Source organism: Budorcas taxicolor, chromosome 11 (genome assembly GCF_023091745.1).
Source record: "Budorcas taxicolor isolate Tak-1 chromosome 11, Takin1.1, whole genome shotgun sequence".
Lineage (NCBI taxonomy): Eukaryota > Metazoa > Chordata > Mammalia > Artiodactyla > Bovidae > Budorcas > Budorcas taxicolor.
The window spans coordinates 40,803,388-40,821,230 of NC_068920.1; the positions used below are offsets into that span (position 1 = coordinate 40,803,388).

At 44.5% G+C, this 17,843-nt stretch overlaps 1 protein-coding gene and 1 non-coding gene across 2 annotated transcripts in view; one reads left to right on the top strand and one right to left on the bottom strand.

Moving 5' to 3' along the window:
• RUNX2 (RUNX family transcription factor 2) overlaps window positions 1-17,843 on the bottom strand; it is a 342,616-nt gene that overhangs the window by 79,771 nt on the left and 245,002 nt on the right. The gene's annotated exons all lie outside the window — the stretch shown is intronic.
• Window positions 13,132-13,203, top strand: TRNAC-GCA (transfer RNA cysteine (anticodon GCA)). The gene has a single exon. It is a non-coding gene; the product is annotated as a tRNA-Cys (tRNA).

Sequence of the window (17,843 nt, forward strand, 5' to 3'; positions counted from 1 at the left end):
GGTTCAACTATTAATACTTCCTTCCTTAGACGGCAATGGTGGCGGTGGCAAGAGCTGCTCCAATCCTACAGATGAGCATCTCATAAAACAGGAGCGACCAAAGCCACGTGAAGGATTGTGTCTACTGTGGCTCTTATTTCTGTTTCTCACTTAAGAGAAAGGGGGCCACTGGGTAGACATCACCCGGTAAACAGTGTGCTCTGGCGAAGCTGTGATGGTGGGTCTTAGAAGCCAGTGAACTAGGGAGTCCAGGGGATGTGGGTTGAGAGAGATGAGAATCATAGTATTTGAGATGTCGGCATTCCCCCAAACCACAGTCCCATAACTCTGCTTCACACACAAGGGGAGTGAGGCTGAGAGGTTACTGGACCTACCCAAGGTCACATGCCTCCCAGTCAGAAAACTGCCATGTGTCCCTGTGGGCTTCTGAACCCAGTTTGACCCTGGGCCTCATTAAAAATTCTTGCCATGTCTTCTTTCTTCAATGGATAATTTAAAATAGAAATAATAATAAATATAACACCTCGTTGTATATGTGTAGCACCTTTCTTCCAATAAATGGTGTTCTTTCAGCTTGCCCACCCGTGCTGCAGGGAGCGGAAGAGCTTCCACTGTGGACTCTGACACTGGTTATTGACTGAACCTTGCCTCCAGCCCACACACATACCCCTATCAAAGGTACAGCTCACAGGACAGGGCTCAAGTCCTACAAGAAGATATGTGATTCACTACTTCAGGGTGGTGTTTTAAAAAAAAAACTCTCACACATCATATACATGAGAATTATATTTAGAAAGCTAATGTTGTAACAGCTTTTAAAATTACTTATTTTTCTCCTAGTTCTTTGATTCTCCAAGGAATGACAGGCCCTTTTGTGTTTTTAGTAGCTGTTGTACTGGCAGTAAAATAGCAGCGACTACCATCATTTGTTAAATGTAATAAATGTAAGAGTGATTATCATCATTTATTAAACTTCAACATTGGAGGCATTTATATCCAGTATCTTATATAATCCTCACAAAAATCTTAATGATACAGGTATTATGCCACTTTTTGAATGAAACAAACAAAAGCTCAGAGAAGTAATCTGCCCAACACAAAAAAGGTAAATTCTTCTATTTCTTTTTAATTTGGCTGCACCAGTCTTAGCTTCGGCATGCATGCTCTTTTACTAGTAACCTGCAGGATCTTTAGTGGTGGAGTATGAACTCTTAGTTGGGGCATGAGGGATCTAGTTCCCCAACCAGGGATCGAACCCAGGCCACCAGCATTGGGAGTGTGGAGTTTTAGTCACTGGACCACCAAGCAAGTCCCAAGTCTTCTATTTTTGACAGTAAGGTCAACCAGATTTTTCAGAGAATTCCTAAGAGTACTAGGTAAAATATAAATTCTTTATTTTTAGTGCATGACAGATTTGGCTAGAAAGTGAAATAATTCTTTGTTTCCCAGAAATGACCAGCAAGCCAAAATCCAACAGCATCAACGAGTGCTGGAGTCAGCATTTCCCACACTTCAGGAACAAATTCTAAAGCCCAAGCAGAGTGAAAGATCAGAACAGAAAAATATTGCAGGGAACGCTCTCAGTGAGTGAACCAGAGAAACCCAAATCCCACAGAACAGGAAGGTGGAGATCGTGACCTCTTGGCCTCAGCTCTGAGTGGAGCAGAAAAAGAAAAAGATCCTCCTTCCCTATTTCTAATCACAGGCCTGGACTTTCATGAATTTGAGGCCTGAATATACACAACCATTGCAGGTGGAAGAAAACTGCGAAATGTTAGTTTCAACTGGTTCTAACTTGGTGATAGCCTCAGGCACCGGACAGCAGCAAATTCCAGTTTTCACTAGAAGAAAAATGCTCTTAAATGGGGCCTCAATGAATCCTTACACATCAAGTTACAAGGAGAAGGAACTCCTTCTTTTAAAAAGTCACTAAACACACAAGGAAATAAGCCACACTAAGTGAGAGTCAGCTGGAGAAAGAAAGTCTACAATCAGATCTTCAGAGACCACAGATACTGGGACAAATCAAACATAGACTATAAAATTAGCATGATGAACAGGTTCAGAAATACATAGAGACATTGATATAGCAAAGGAAAAAAGAGACTATTGTAACTGGCCAGATTTGATAAAAGATCAGATAGAAATTCTAGAAATGAAAAATGTGATCAATAAAATATGGGAAATATGAAATCGTGAGAATATTCTATAGGAAACAATAAAGACAATGAAGAAAAGCAATATTGAAAGAGATAATGCCTGAGAATGCTCCAGATTTCATGGAAAGGTGCCAGTACATGGATTAAGAAAGCCCAGAGAACCCTGAGCAGGATAAGTAAAAAGAAATCCATTCCTGGACATATTGCAGTGAACCTACACAACAGCGAAAACAAACAGAAGATTTTAAAGCAATCAGAGAGAAAAAGTTGATAATCTGGGAAAGAATGACATGTTGACAGCTGAATTCTCAAGAACAGCAGGGAAAATTAGATGCATTAATATCAACCAACTAGTATCCAGTAATCAACAAATTAGAATTCTGAACAAGGAAAGCTATTTTCCCAAAGCCTAGGGTAGGGGCAAAATTTTTTCAAAGTATCACAAACTGAAAGAATTTACCAGAACACTCTCATTGTAGGAACTTCTAAAGGACATACATTTTAGAAAGAAGGAAAATGATCCTAGAATAAGGGTCTAAAATGCAAACAGTTTAGTGAGCAAAGGAAAGGGTTGAAATGTGGCTAAACCTAAATAAATATTGATGGTATAAAAGAGCAATAATGTATAATTTAAGGGTTTTTTTTAACTAAAAGAAAATTAAAATCCTGGACAAGAGCATGTAACATTTGGAAGAGAGCAATTAGAATTCAAGAGTTCTTTGCTTCTTTTACCTTTTGGAAAGAGCTTAAATATATTAATTTTCAACTTTATTATGTTAAATATACATATTGAAATGTCTAGGGTAACCTAGACATTCTTTAACCTAGCATAAAAGAACTGGAAATGATTTTGGGGGTGAATGAAACCAATCAATTCAAAACAAGGAAGCAAAGCAGGGAAAAGAAAAAGGAATACAGGAAAAGCAGGGTATTTATTACCAGAAAGTGCAACATAAGATGGTAGAAATGAATACAAAGAATTCAGTTATTGCAAATGATTTAAATGGATTAGACTCTAATTGAAAGACAAAGCCTGTTAGACTAGAGACTGACATGGAGGAAGAAGTTGGTCCAAGTTGAGGAAGGGTAGAAATAAGATTAAGAAGGTGATGCAAAGCAGCACCATGTCACACAGTGATGTAAAAGCTTAGCACATGACCTTGATTCAACAGGGCTTGCTAGTGTGAAGCAGGGGGCAGGAGACTGTTGTTTTCATTATAAGATTTCTTCTATTGTTATTTAAATAGTTTTTGTTTTTATATGCATGAATTATATTGATAAATATTTTAAAGTTAAAAAAGACTAAAAGAAAGAATCTCAAAAGATCCATCCTTTGGTTTGATGATAGGTGGAAAGATAGATGATAATAGATAGATATGAGGTATTTTTCCTTGATACACCTCAATATTATTTGAATTTGGGACCGTGTTATTTAAAAAAAAAACTGTGCTTTAAAAAAAACTCAAAAATAGGTAATGGGATACTGTAGAACTTTGAGTCAGGGGCACTTGAGAATGAGATATTATTATTCAGGAAGCAGACCGCAAGATGGATTGAGAGGTCAGAAGACAATATCTAGAATCAGAAAAACAAATTGCAGCAACTAAAATGATTGTCTGGATCAATGAGATAAATGTGGGATGGAAGGGAAGGAAAAATCTGAAAGGAAAGAAATGACGGTATTCATTGACTCTTCTTGTTTCTGCAGGTCAGGGGTAGTCAGAGCAATTGAGTTCCTGAAGATGAAGGAAGAGGCAAAAATTACTTAATGAATGATGATGACAATGCTTGTTCTAGTCTGCCCTTGCAGGAGTCACTTCTACCCTAAGCCAGCTGCAGAGACTCTCTATTTGGACATTCTGGAGTGTTCGCAACAATCCCCAGTTATCTTGTAACCCCCTGCTTGGTATCTTTCCTGGAAATAATTTGGCATAGCAGAGGACCAAACACTACTGTAGCCTTCAGCACCTCCAAAATACAAGGCAGTTTGATTATAATGGGGAAAAAAGATCCTCATTTGCTATTCTTCTAAAACCTCCCCTACTCCCAGTCCACAGCCCTGGAGGATCTGGAAGGATCTTGGAATTTCAGATACGTTATAAAAAAGGAGAGGGCAGTGCCTCAACCATGCCATGGGTCCTGGCATAGGATGGGCAGGTCCATCCTCTGTGCCCTAAGCCAGGTTCTTCCTGGAGCCACCTTGTCCAGTGATTGGACAGGAGACTCTAAATGCCCAAAGGCAGGGAGCCAATTACCCGAAATCACCTTTATCATGACTTTTGGTGCCTCCAGAACAGTATCCAAACTGGCCATTTCTCAGACCCTCTAGAACTTCACCTGTGTGAGTTGAGCAAGCCACTGACTCTCTCTGAGCCCTGGTTTCCCCACCTGTAAATTGGCATGGCAGTAACAGATGTCTAAAGCTTTGTTATAAAGGTGAAATGGGTCAGTGACATAGAAATCATAGAAGGCTTGGCCAAAGTACCAACTTGATACTTATTTGTTACTTATGTTTTTAAAGAGTCTTATTACTTTTTAAAATTTATTTTTAAATTATTTTCAATTGAAGGATAATTGCTTTACAAGGTACTGTTGGTTTCTGCTGTACAACAATGTGAATCAGTCAGAAATACACGTATATTCTCTCCCTTTTGAGCTTCCTTCCACCCCCCATCCCATTCCTCTGGGTCATCACAGAGAACCAAGCTGAGCTTCCTATGCTATATAGCTTCCCAGTAGCTATCTGTTTTACACATGGTTGTATATAAATATGTCAAAACTACTCTCTCAATTTGTCCCATCCTCTCCTTCCCTCACTATGTTCACAAATCTGTTCTCTACATCTGTGTCTCTATTTCTTTCCTGCAAATAGGTTTATCTATACCATTTTTCTACATTCCATATATATGCATTAATATACAATATTTTTCTCTTTCAGACATATTTCACTCTGTTTAACAGAGAGAGAGCCCTTCTATTTCTGAAGACGTGCCAGTAGAAATACCAAGGCAAGAAAAGACAGGAAAATTAGAGAAAGGGTAAAATCAATAGAACTGAATAACAGAAATGAAAGAGATGGAGTCTTTCATAATAACGCCTCAGTTATTATGGAAAGTGTGTTATCAGTGATCAAAATAAAGATGTCAGGAGGGCAAGTCTTGTCTCTGCAATGAGATCGTAGGATGTTTGAGACAAGAAACTGTGCTTCTTCATCACGATATTGAGCACAGTTTGAACATTACTTTAGTTCTAAAGAACTCAAAGTATCTGTTGAGTAAATAAAGAATAAGGGAGTGAATGAATGAGAAGGAAAAGGCTGCAGAGGGAGGGAAGGAAAGAGAGCAAATTGTAACACAAGGCAAGTGCCCTCTCCTAAGGCTGAGATAGCAGCTGTCTCATGCTGAGGAGGGGGGAGGCAATGGCAGCCCACTCCAGTACTCTTGCCTGGAAAATCCCGTGGATGGAGGAGCCTGGTGGGCTGCAGTCCATGGGGTCGCTAAGAGTCGGACATGACTGAGCGGCTTCACTTTCACTTTTCACTTTCATGCATTGGAGAAGGAAATGGCAACCCACTCCAGTGTTCTTGCCTGGAGAATCCCAGGGACGGGGGAGCCTGATGGGCTGCCATCTATGGGATCGCATGGGGTCGCCCAGAGTCGGACACGACTGAAGCGACTTAGCAGCATGTTATCTATTCCAAAACAAGATGGGATTCTGAACCTTGTGGTCATTTGGACCTGATTTTTAAATTAACTAATTAATTTGGCTGTACCAAGTCTTAGTTGTGGCATAGAGGAGCTTCAGTTGCAGCATGTGGGATCTAGTTCCCTAACCAGGGATCGAACCCGGGCCCCCTGCATTGGGAGCATGGAGTCTTAGCAACTGGACCACCAGGGAAGTCCTCCATTTGGACATTATTACGCAGAATCTTTTCCAAGAAGCTAGCACTGGCCCTGAGCATTGTTCCCTCCTCCCTCATAGCATCTCCAGAGGTCTGAGCCCTAAGAAATACCCAAGGGTGCCGTCCAAGAAGCATGGTCATCACTGGCCTTGCTGGTCACAGGTACAGAGGCAGGGGCTAGCCTGAAGCTTAGAGCTAGCCCACGGCACTGCTCCAGACCTGGCTCCCACCACAAAACCAGTCTCCCCCAGAGGGATCAGCCACCGCCCATCCTGGCTGGTAAGTAAAGTGGTTTCAGACCACCTTGTGCATGGAGTCAGGACACGGAAGGAGATATTTCTTTTCCCTGCAGACGGCTTGTACTTCTGATAAACTGCAGTCTGATTTTATTAATGCCAATGCTGGAGTGTATTTTCTCATGATTAAGCATCTTTTCCTCCCGCCTCTTTAGACTTTTGCTATAAATAGGAGCTTCTTTGTTCTGTCTCCTCTGGGCAATAATTGGAAACATAAAGTTGTGGCGGGGAGCGGAGACACCCTCATGTCTTTCCGAGTCTCTTGATTGTTTCTCCACAAGCAGGCAGTCGTGCAAACAAACAGGCCGCTTTGTTTGTGTTTTCTCCGAAGTCACAATTTCTTCCACTAAATGTTTATATATTCCAGCATCTTGAGGACTTGAGGACCAAGATTGATGGCATTTTAATATTCGTTTGAACATGTGCTTGGTTAATTAGGGTAATTAGTAGTCTTTTCATTCCAAGGCCGTTGTTGAAATTAAATTGGGGCTGTTATTTCTTTTAACGAACTAACTGAAGAATTTTTATTTTGAAAATGAATCAGGACTGGCAGACATGAAGTTCAGCTCTGCAACAGAGGAGGAACGGACAAGGATGCTGGGGGTCTGGGGGGTCTTTGAGGGAGAGTTCCCAGGTTCACTTAGGCCCTCCAGACTCCCATCTGTCAGGAATTACAATTCCCAGGGTAATATGACTTTGCACCCAAACCAGGACACTTTTGAGAATGAAATGGTGCCCCATTGCTGATTTCAACAGGACCACAGCCCTAAACAGTCCCGGATAAGCCAGGACTATGGGCCCCCTACCCCACATATGTATAGCTCTTCACACAGGACATTCACTATTTGACCTCATCTGCTCTCACTGGGAGGGAGGGGTTGTTCCCATTTAACAGATGAAACAACTAAGGCTGCAAAGCTAAACCACTTGCCCCCGGCAGGAGAAGAAACCACGCTCAACTGAGCTCTTCCTTGGAGCCGTATTCTTCGTCCACCTCTCTGACCCACATTCCTTTTGGTCAGTCAGGAATGGCCACCATGTGGGTGGGGTGAGTAGTAGCATGTGAACGTGTGTGGCAAAACTGGAAGATGGATGGGAAGGTGGTGGAAAGAAGAGCCGCATTAAGGAGCTGGCAGGAGGCTCCAGCCAGAAAGACTGGCGGACGGCAGGCTGGGCTTCTGAAAGAGGCTGACTTTCTCCAGGAGCCTCAGAGATGGCTACTCTGGGGTTCCAGCCCTGCATCCCACCCCTTGGACATGGATGCGGCTCAGATGAACTCCAGGGCTCCTAGGTGGCCAAGGGAGCTCTAAACCAATGGCTGTTGTGTAAGAATTTTCCAGGAGATAATATTTGGCCAACTCCTGGCCAGGAGGGCTGGCCACATGCAGCTGTGGGCTGTTGCAGTGACTGTATGTCACCCTCCTCGGTGACTCATCAGACAGGCAGCGCTGCTTCTGTCGTGTCAACGTGTTTCTCTCCACCTCCCGTCTCTCCTGCTGCCCTCACCCTTCCCGCTTGGCGAAGGCAAACATCCTCTGCTCAGCTTATCTAAGCCCCTCTGATATCAGCATTTCTATCTTTACAATTTGGCGTCCCTGTGAAGTTTCCCTTTGTACATTTCCCCGTTCCTGTATTCCCATCATTCAGGTATCATCACTCAATAACCATTCGACAGCAGTAATGCTTTGCATATGGAAAGAATTGGTTTTTTATTGATGGCAAATGTTGTGATGAACTTTCATGCCCACTTGGAGCCAGAGGAGCTTTTTATTGGGTGAACCGCACTAAGATGTGATTCCAAGAAATGTCTTTGGAGTGTGGACTGAGATGTACTTTTGGGAATGAGTCTTGTGGCAGGGGATGGGGGAGGGAGGGCAGCCTTCTCCTTTATTAAACTCTCATCAATCAAAATGTATAATAACAACATTATTAATAACCCCATAGTTGCATTGTGCTTGGTATTTTTTTCAAACACTTCTTTGGAATATTATTACTTCCATGTTACAAGTTAAGCAACATTGTAACAGGATTGACTGGTCAGGTGAGCAAGGAGTTAGCTGATAAGCAGGTCCCTGTCCCATGAGAAAGATACTTTTTAGCAGGTGTGAAATCCATCTTTGGGCGCCTCTGAAGATCAGAAGTCCCTTCCAAGTTAAATTCTTCCCAAGATCCCCTTTGCCTGGTCAAAATATAAGATGAAGGCCAACACGCCCAGGCATAGTGCTCATCTCAAGGCTTCCTTTGATGCAGTTTAGCATCCTGACACCTAATCCAGATGCAGTGGGAAACCAAGGCTTATTTAGCATCATATGCCAATGGCATATGGTGTGGTCAATAGAATATGAATGTCACGTATTGTTCCCAAACCAGCGCCATTCTCCACTCGGACTAACGAGAGAATGGTAAGCACTGATCGTGGTGGTGGAGATACTGGTGTATTCCATCCACACTAGCTAGCTGTCCGATTTGAACGCCAACCCACCACTGCACTCTTCAAAAGCCATCCTTTGCACTGGCCTTGGTTAAATAAGGGAATGAAGGGACTCTATAGGAACTTGGAAGCCATCTGGGGCTACCACTATCACCATTTTATTAATAAGGAAGCTATTGATAAAGCCTAAAGAGTGAGGAGGAACTTGCCATAGTTAGCAGGGCAAGCCAGGGCAGAGTGGTACCAAGGACCCTAATGGAGAATGTGGCTCTTCACTCAGCCTCCCATATAGAACGAGAGACTCTCCTGACTCACCCTTCCTGACTTTTCTTCTCCTTTCTTAGCCCGTTGGCTCCCCACTGTTACTGGTCTGCAGTTGGTACTCAGGGACTCACCAGTTTATCTGAGTTACGAGGAGGGTATCCTTCTACACGCATGGTTTCCCCCTGCCCCACCCCCCATCCCGCATCACTTCCACATCTTTCATTATAAGAGAGCAAAACTCCCCAATCAGCAGGTTGTACTGGAAGCACTTGGAGGTGGTGTGAAGCAGCCAGATGCTGAAACTCAACGGGGTGCCTGGTTAGCATCCAGCTGCCATGCCTGGAAGGGTGCCCTTGGGGATCTGTCCTAAGAGCTGGTCCCAGACAGGACAGATCACTCAGGAATGCTCTGAGAGGAAAGGTGCTTTTGTTTCTAGCACCTGCTTCCATCATTCACGGGTGTCCCTCAGCAGGTCCTCAGCTTCGCTGCTTGTCTGACTGAATGGCTCATAATGGAACATCCGGACTCCACGGGGCTCAGATCTTGTGTCCTTTCAGACCTGACCCTCCCTGGCTCATGCTTCAAGGGATGTTTTCCTGACTACCCTCTTGGTTTTCTCTAGTTCTTTGTCTGCTCTTTCTGTTTTGCTTGGCTTATGAAGTGTCATTTTTCATTCTAAGCCAACAAGCTGCTCCTACAGCCAGTCTATTTCAGTCTCAGAGCACTGAGGAGGGGGCCCACATCCCAGTTGGCTTCTGTAGACTCTAAGGTTGCAGGAAATCCCATCCAGTGCATCCCAGCCGGTGTATCCAGTATCCTAGTGCATACCTGTGCCGTATGTAGGGCTCTTCACACTTTGCTTGGAAAACAAAGCGATTTATGGGGACTTTTCTGCCTCAATTTCCTCTCAGCACCATCTAATGGTGCTACTACCACTGAGTTAAGGGGGAAACCAAGGCCACCAGCCAGAGCAGTGGTGGCCAGTGAGGCCCTGACTTCACGCCTGTTACGGCCTCTCTGCCCAGTTCCATCTCATCCTCTGTCCTCATAGCATCTGTCGGGCCTTCCTCAATCCACCTTTTCCAGTCTTTTTCCTCTTGGGTTCCTGGTTGAGGATAACTTGGGGTTGCTTCCTCAGATACCCATGGCTGTTGCTCTTTACACTGAGGTTGTTAAGAATGAAGCACCGATTCTGGGCCAAACACCGTGCTAGACACATTGCATACCTTGTGTATATTATCTCCTGAAATCTGTACCATGATCTTACACAGGACACGTGGGGACTGAACTCAGAGAGGGTAACCATTACCCAAAATCCAGGCAAGATTTAAATCATAGCTTCCTGGGACCTCCCTGGTGGTCCGGTGCTTAAGAATCTCCCTGCCAATGGTTTGATCCCTGGTCTGGGAACTAAGATCCCACATGCCTCAGGACAAAACAGCCCATGTGCCACAACTATTGAGCCCATGCTTTAGGGCCCAGTAAAGTAAATGCTCTGCAGCAAGAGAAGCTATCACAAGGAGAATCCCACGTGCTACCACTAGAGAGTAGCCCCCGCTTGCCACAGCTAGAGAAAGCCCGTGTGCAGCAATGAAGACCTCCATATTTAGCTAATTCTCATCATATTGCTGAAGGTGACAACCAGGACTCTCCTTTCAAGAACACAGACCTAGTGACTACGTATAATGGCGACCTGCACACACATTCTAGTGAACAGATGCCACATGGGGTGGGGTCACCAAACCTGAAATAGTGAGCCCTCCAACTTTAGCAATGTAGCCCCAGGGCACAAGCCATTCCCAGGTGTCGCATAGAAGCTGCATCTGTGGTTTCTACATGTGCTTAAACATGATAAGTCCAGGACTTCCAGAGATCCCTAAAGAAAAAGTTCCCAAGTATTTTTGCAGAGGCAGAAAGAAAAAGTGCCCTGAGCCAATTCTCACCAGCCTCTGAGAACCAGCTGTGCCCATCACTTCTCAGTTCTGGCTATAGTGACATCACACTGGTGTTTGAACTTGGCCAAAGAGGAAGTATTTACACCACAGAAATTGGCAAACTACACATAGGGCTTTTGGGTTTGCTCTGGGCAAGAGTGATGAAACTTACCAACTTTTGGAAGGACAGGTAGAATAATGAGAAACAATGGAGTAGCCAGTTTACCTATGGTGGGCTTTGAGGGGCTCCCACAAACCCCCACCTGCTCAAGACTCATTTGCCAGGTTGTCCCTCCACCAACAAGGGCTATACTTCCAGCCTGGGTCACTTCTCAAGACCAGACTGCAGAAGCAAGGGCTCTCCTGGAAGTCCTGGTCACTGTGCCCACTTAGGATCCCAATTGTAGTCCAGACTTTACCCCCTGCTCTGTCCTCAAATACAGAGGCCAGCACCCCTTTTACCCCAGGAGGAAGCTGCCACGTGGAAGCACAGGCGTGACTGGCAAGGACCCAAGAGGACCAGAGGTCCATGCTGAGGAGGACAGCATCTAAGTCTGAAGCTTTCTTACTCTCCAGATTCCTAGTTGTGGGAAGGAGCTACAGGAACACTTGGGGAAAGGAAGAAATGACGTTGCAGAGGCAGGAAGCTGGGTTAAAACTGCAGACTCTAAAGTTCCTGCGTTTGGGCATTTCCCTTTTTACCCTCCAAGTTCTGGAAAAGAACTGTCCTTTAAAAAAAAAAATGACTGGAGTGATATTTATTTTTTCATGTAGTTTTTTGGCCATACTGCATGGCATGCAGGATGCTAGTTCCCTGACCCGGGATTGAACCTGTGACCCCTGAAGTGGAAGTGCCGAGCAATGAGCCACCAGAGGAGTCCCAAGAACTGCTCTAACTTGAGAACATCCAGGCAGGTGAGCTGTGGGCCCTCCTCCTTCCTGAGAAGGACCCCAGGTGCCCCCGCACTTGGCTCCACATTTTAGATGAAGCCTCTGAAGGATGAGTGGCAGAAGGGAGTCAGAAAGGAGAATGGGAGAGAGGAAACAGAGGATAGAAGTAAAGCCAGAGGCAGAGGAGGAGTATCAGAGACAGCGCTTTTGCACTGGAAACCAGAACAAGGAAAGAGGAGAGGGTGGGGCCTGGCGAGGATGAGGATGCAGGCCAATGTCACCATCTTACTTGTTCCTTCCACAAGGCCTTTCTCAGGACAAATCCATTCTGTAGCCAGCAGCTGCATGAACCATCCTACAATACCACTTTCAATAGGCCAAAATTTTCAGTGGCTTCTTGCAGCCCCAAATCACTAGCTTTGCACCTAAAGTCTCCATTATCTGGTCCCAATCTGCCTTCTCAAACTCATCTCCCACTGAGCTGTTTATAGAGGATTATTCTAAATTATAATCCTCCTTGCCTGCTCCTTGGAAGAAAAGCTATGACCAACCTAGAAAGCATATTAAAAAGAAAAGACATTACTTTGCCGATAAAGGTCCATCTAGTCAAAGCTATGGTTTTTCCAGTAGTCTTGTATGGATGTGAGAGTTGGACTGTGAAGAAAGCTGGGCACCGAAGAATTGATGCTTTTGAACTGTGTTGGAGAAAACTCTTCAGAGTCCCCTGGACTGCATGGAGATCAATCCAGTCCATTCTAAAGGAAATCAGTCCTGAATATTCATTGGAAGGACTGATGATGAAGCTGAAACTCCAATACTTTGGCCACCTGATGAGAAGAACTGACTCCTTAGAAAAGACCCTGATGCTGGGGAAGGTTGAAGGCTGGAAGAGAAGGGGACGACAGATGAGATGGTTGGATGGCATCACCGACTCAATGGACATGAGTTTGAGCAAGCTCCAGGAGTTGGTGATGGACAGGGAAGCCTGGCATGCAGTCGATGGGGTCGCAAACAGTCAGACATGACTGAGGACTGAACCAAACTGAGCTGATTCTAAATGAGAAAAGACAAGAGGCACAGACACTAATGCAAAATGTGATCCTTGATTGAATCCTGGAGTTTTTCTTAAGTAGCTGTAAAGAATGTCACTGGGACAATTTGAGAAATTTAATAGCTCACTATTTGTAATATAGTAACATATTTAAATAATATATTTTAATATTTAAATGATCGTATATCATATGATATATGGTCTTCCCTGGTGGCTCAGACGGTAAAGCGTCTGCCTGCAATGCAGGAGACCCAGGTTCGATTCCTGGGTCGGGAAGATCCCCTGGAGAAGGAAATGGCAATCCACTCCAGCACTCTTGCCTGGAAAATCCCATAGACGGAGGAGCCTGATAGGCTACAGTCGATGGGGTCACAAAGAGTCAAACACGACTGAGTGACTTCACTCACTCACTCATATCATATGATACAATAGGTCAAAGTCTCATGGGTATGATCATTGTATTTTGGAATACATGATGAAATGTTTAGGTGTGAAGTATCCTGATATCTGCAACTTGACTTTAAAATGACTGAGAGAAAAACAGAGGGAGTAAATACGGTGAAATATGAATTGATGAACAAACTAAGCGAAGAGTATTTATTGTAAAGTTCTCCTAACGTTTCTAAAGATTGGAAAATGGTCAAAATTAAAAGTTGATTTAAAAAGAAAATACCAAAGCCTAAAGTAGCTCATGGCCTCTATCCACCATCACCATCAGCTTCTCTGGTCCAAAGTCCATCACAGCCTACGACTGACTGGTGGTCCTTGAACTGGTCCTGGCTCCATCTCTTCCATCTCGTGGCTCTCTCACTACTCTCCAAGCTCATAAGCCTTCTCACTGTTTCTAGAGCCAAGAGTGGGTATTATAACTAGAGAAACAGACAACACATGTATTATCTCATAAAGATCGCCTGTGTGAGTGCAAGAAGAAAGACAAAGCATATGCCTGCTTCAGGGCCTTTGCACTTATAGCTCCTGATGCTTGAAACAGTTTCCCCTGGGGTCAGAGCTTACTCACTCACTTTCTTCAGGATTCTATTCAAGTATGACCTCTTCAGAAAGATCAGTCCTGGCAATCCTATGTGAAACAAAATCCTCACCGACCTCATTATTCTCTATCCCCTTTCTTCGTTTCTTGTTTATGCAAAACACTTAGCACAACTTGACATTATGTTATTTATTTTTCATTTACTGTTTATCTGCCTTTGTCATCTGCAGTGTCTAGAACAGCAGATGACACATATTTTAAACTATATAAAGAAACAAATGGATAACTGAATTGTTTATATATTAATTTGACACATAAATATGCCCGACTGGGCTTCCCAGGTGGCTCTAGTGGTAAGGAACTTGTCTGCCAATGCAGGAAATGTAAGAAATGGGGTTAGATCCTTGGGTCAGGAAGATTCCCTCGAGGAGGGCATGGTAACCCACTCCGGTATTTCTGCCTGGATAATCCCATGGATGGAGGAGCCTGGTAGACTGCAGTCCATGGGGTCACTGAGGGTCGGACATGACTGAGCGACTTCACTTTCACTTTTCACTTTCATGCTTTGGAGAAGGAAATGGCAACCCACTCCAGTGTTCTTGCCTGGAGAATCCCAGGGACGGGGGCGCCTGGTGGGCTGCCGTCTATGGGGTCGCACAGAGTCGGACACAACTGAAGTGACTTAGCAGTTAGCAATCCCGTGGACCAAGGAGCCTGGAGGGCTACTCTCCATAGCATCACAAAGAGTCCCACTCCAGTATTTCTGCCTGGAGAATCCCATGGACCAAGGAACCTGGAGAGCTACAGTCCATAGCATTACAAAGAGTCAGACACACCTGAAGCAACTTATCACGAACGCATACCTGACTGCCTATCGTTGTTTACCTTGTCCAAGTATCTTCCATCACACTTAGTTTTGGAAAGTTACCTTTTTGTTAATTGATTCTTTTTGTTTGTTTGTTTCCCAGTTGTCTCAGTGATAGTCAGAGCTTCCCAGGTGACTCGGTGGTAAAGAATCTGCCTGCAGTGCAGGAGACACAGATTTGATCCCTGTGTGTAGAAGATCTCCTAGAGAAGGAAATGGCAACCCACTCCAGTATGCTTGCCTGGGAAATCCCATGGACAGGGGAGCCTGGTGGGCTACCTTCCATAAGGTCACAAAAGAGTTGGACAAAACTTCTCAATTACACAATAACAGTTTTTCATGAGCTTCAGTCTCTTAACTGAAATAAAATAAAACAGAAACCATAAAGCCTACTTCATAGGCATGAGTTGGATTCATGGAGTAAATGAAACAGATGAATGAGACGCAGCGCCTAACACAGTGCCCTCTACAAAGCAGGATGCGAGCTTTTCAATGGTCCCTTCACTTCAGGCACAGAAGGAGATGGGGGGCAGCACACCAGGTGTCTTGTCCTGGACCACACGGCTGCTGGGCTGCCTGGCCATGAGCGGGGCACCCCCCTAGCTGCATCCACCTCAAGGTCAGCCAGCTGGCACACACCCAGCCCCCCTTCCTCCCTCCATTCAGATCTCCTGAATGCCCTGACCTCACCCAGCACTTTGCTCTGAAGATCTCTGAGGGCTTCAAAGACTCCTCTTCAGATTCAATACAAAGCATGTTCCTTCTGGGTATGTACACAGGTGGGGGCAAGGCTAGAGGGTGGGGCCCAACCATCCCTCAAAATGAAGCCACAACTCCCTGTGCTCTGCTTTTAAGGAGACTTTCCTGCACTACTATTACCTCTGGGCCTTCCCTGGTGGCTCAGAGGGTAAAGCATCTGCCTGCAATGTGGGAGACCCGAGTTCAATTCCTGCTTTGGGAAGATCCCTGGAGAAGGAAATGGCACCCCACTCCAGTACCCTTGCCAGGAAAATCCCATGGACGGAAGAGCCTGTTAGGCTACAGTCCATAGGGTCGCAAAGAGTCAGACACGACTGAGCGAACTCACTTTTACTTTCACTATTTCCTCTGCTGTTGGTGGAAAAAAACACAAAGTCCAGTTCATCACCACATAGGCTCTGGGGTGAGGGTGTGGGGGTCCACCGGAACGGTCTTACTCTCACGGGTGGAGAATGAAAATGTCCAGTCAACTGCTTAAAAGCCATACTTTCCCCCAAGATTACCCAAGGTAGTCCCATTTTTAATTATTATGTCTCTGTAATCTTTTAAAATGCAACCAACAAGTGAATGAAGATACCCCTCAGTCCTTCAAGCTGTTCCCAGCTGAGGCCACTTGTGTACCATGGAGACAAGCCTGTTCTAATTTCTGATCCTTGGAATCTGTGAGCATAATTAAATATCAGCCTCCTGCACCACCATATTTTGGGGTGATTTATTGTTCAGTGAGAGTTGGTGATAGACAGGGAGGCCTGGCGTGCGGCGATTCATGGGGTCACAAAGAGTCGGACACGACTGGGCAATTGAACTGAACTGAACTGAACAGATGATGAGGCCCAAGTACCATGTCTCTAAACCTGGGATTCTGGAAAACTTAATTATACAGACTGAATGCCCTAACTCTCAAGGAGGGGATGGGGAAGGGGGGGAAGTGGCTAGGCAACAAGTCCACTAGGAGTTGTTGATGGAAGAAGAGGCAAAGTTGGACCCACGTATGAGTTGTCTGGAGTAGAATTAGCAGGAGAGGAGAGATAGACAAAAAGAGACATCTTCTATTTTATTGTAATTCTGGACTGATCTTTCAAATAATTTTTTTTTTAATAAAAAGAAATTGATAGAGAAACAAAGACTAAGTAACGTGATTTCAATGGATGGCTTTATTCAAAGATTTTCGTATTGCCTGGAAAGAAAGTGAAAGTGCAAGTTGCTCAGTCGCGTTCTACTTTTTGCAACCCCATGGACTATACACAGTCCATGGAATTCTCCAGGCCAGAATACTGGAGTGGGTAGCTCATCCCTTCCCCAGAGGATCTTCCCAACCCAGGAATCAAACTAGGGCCTCCTGCATTGCAGGTGGATTCTTTACCAACGGAGCTTTCAGTGAAGCCCTGTTGCATGGAACTCTGCTCAATATTATATGCCAGCCTGGATGGGAGGGGGGTTTGAGGGAGAACGGATATGTATATGATGGCTGAGTCCCTTCACTGCTCACCTGAAACTACCACAATATTGTTAATTGGCTAGACCCCAATCCAAAATGGTTTTGCTATTTTAAAAATTTTTAATTAAAATTAAAAAAATAAAATTATAAGATTTTCGTGTTGAAATTTGCCAGTGTTGGAGGTGGTATTTTGTCTCATTTAGTTTCAATGTTTCTGCAGCATTTTATCTTCTGGTTACCCCAATGTTCTTTGGGGTCCTATGGGGCAAGCTACCAAGAATAAAGGCCAAAGTGGCCACTTTGAGTTGCAGTGTGCTATTGCAACTGAAATACTGCATGTCCTTAGAAGGACTCAGATGTCAAGGAGGAGCCTTGGGCCGAGAGGATGCACCAGTGTGCTGTGTGCATGCGTGCTGAGTCGCTTCAGTCATGTCCAAGTCTTTGCGACCCCATAGATCACAGCCCGCCAGGCTCCTCTGTTCATGGGATTCTCCAGGCAAGAATACTGGACCGGGTTGCCATTTCTTTCTCCAGGGGATCTTTTCAACCTAGGGACCTAACTCGCATCAGCTGTGTCTTCTGCACTGCCTGTGGATTCTTTACCCCTGAGCCACTGGGTAAACCCTAGTGCGATCCTTAAACCTGGGCAAGTCATGTTAACAAGTCCAGGCCTCAGTCTGGTCATTCGCAAATTGGACTCAGTGATCCAAGTTCCCTATTCTAACATTTTGGAGAGAGAGAAGTTAATATTTATTTATTCTATGCTAATATTTAATACTTATGCTAGGGCCCTCTGTTTAGGTTATTTTATTTACTCTACCAAACAAACAAAAAAATTCCTAAGAACGAGTGTCCCCATTTTGCCT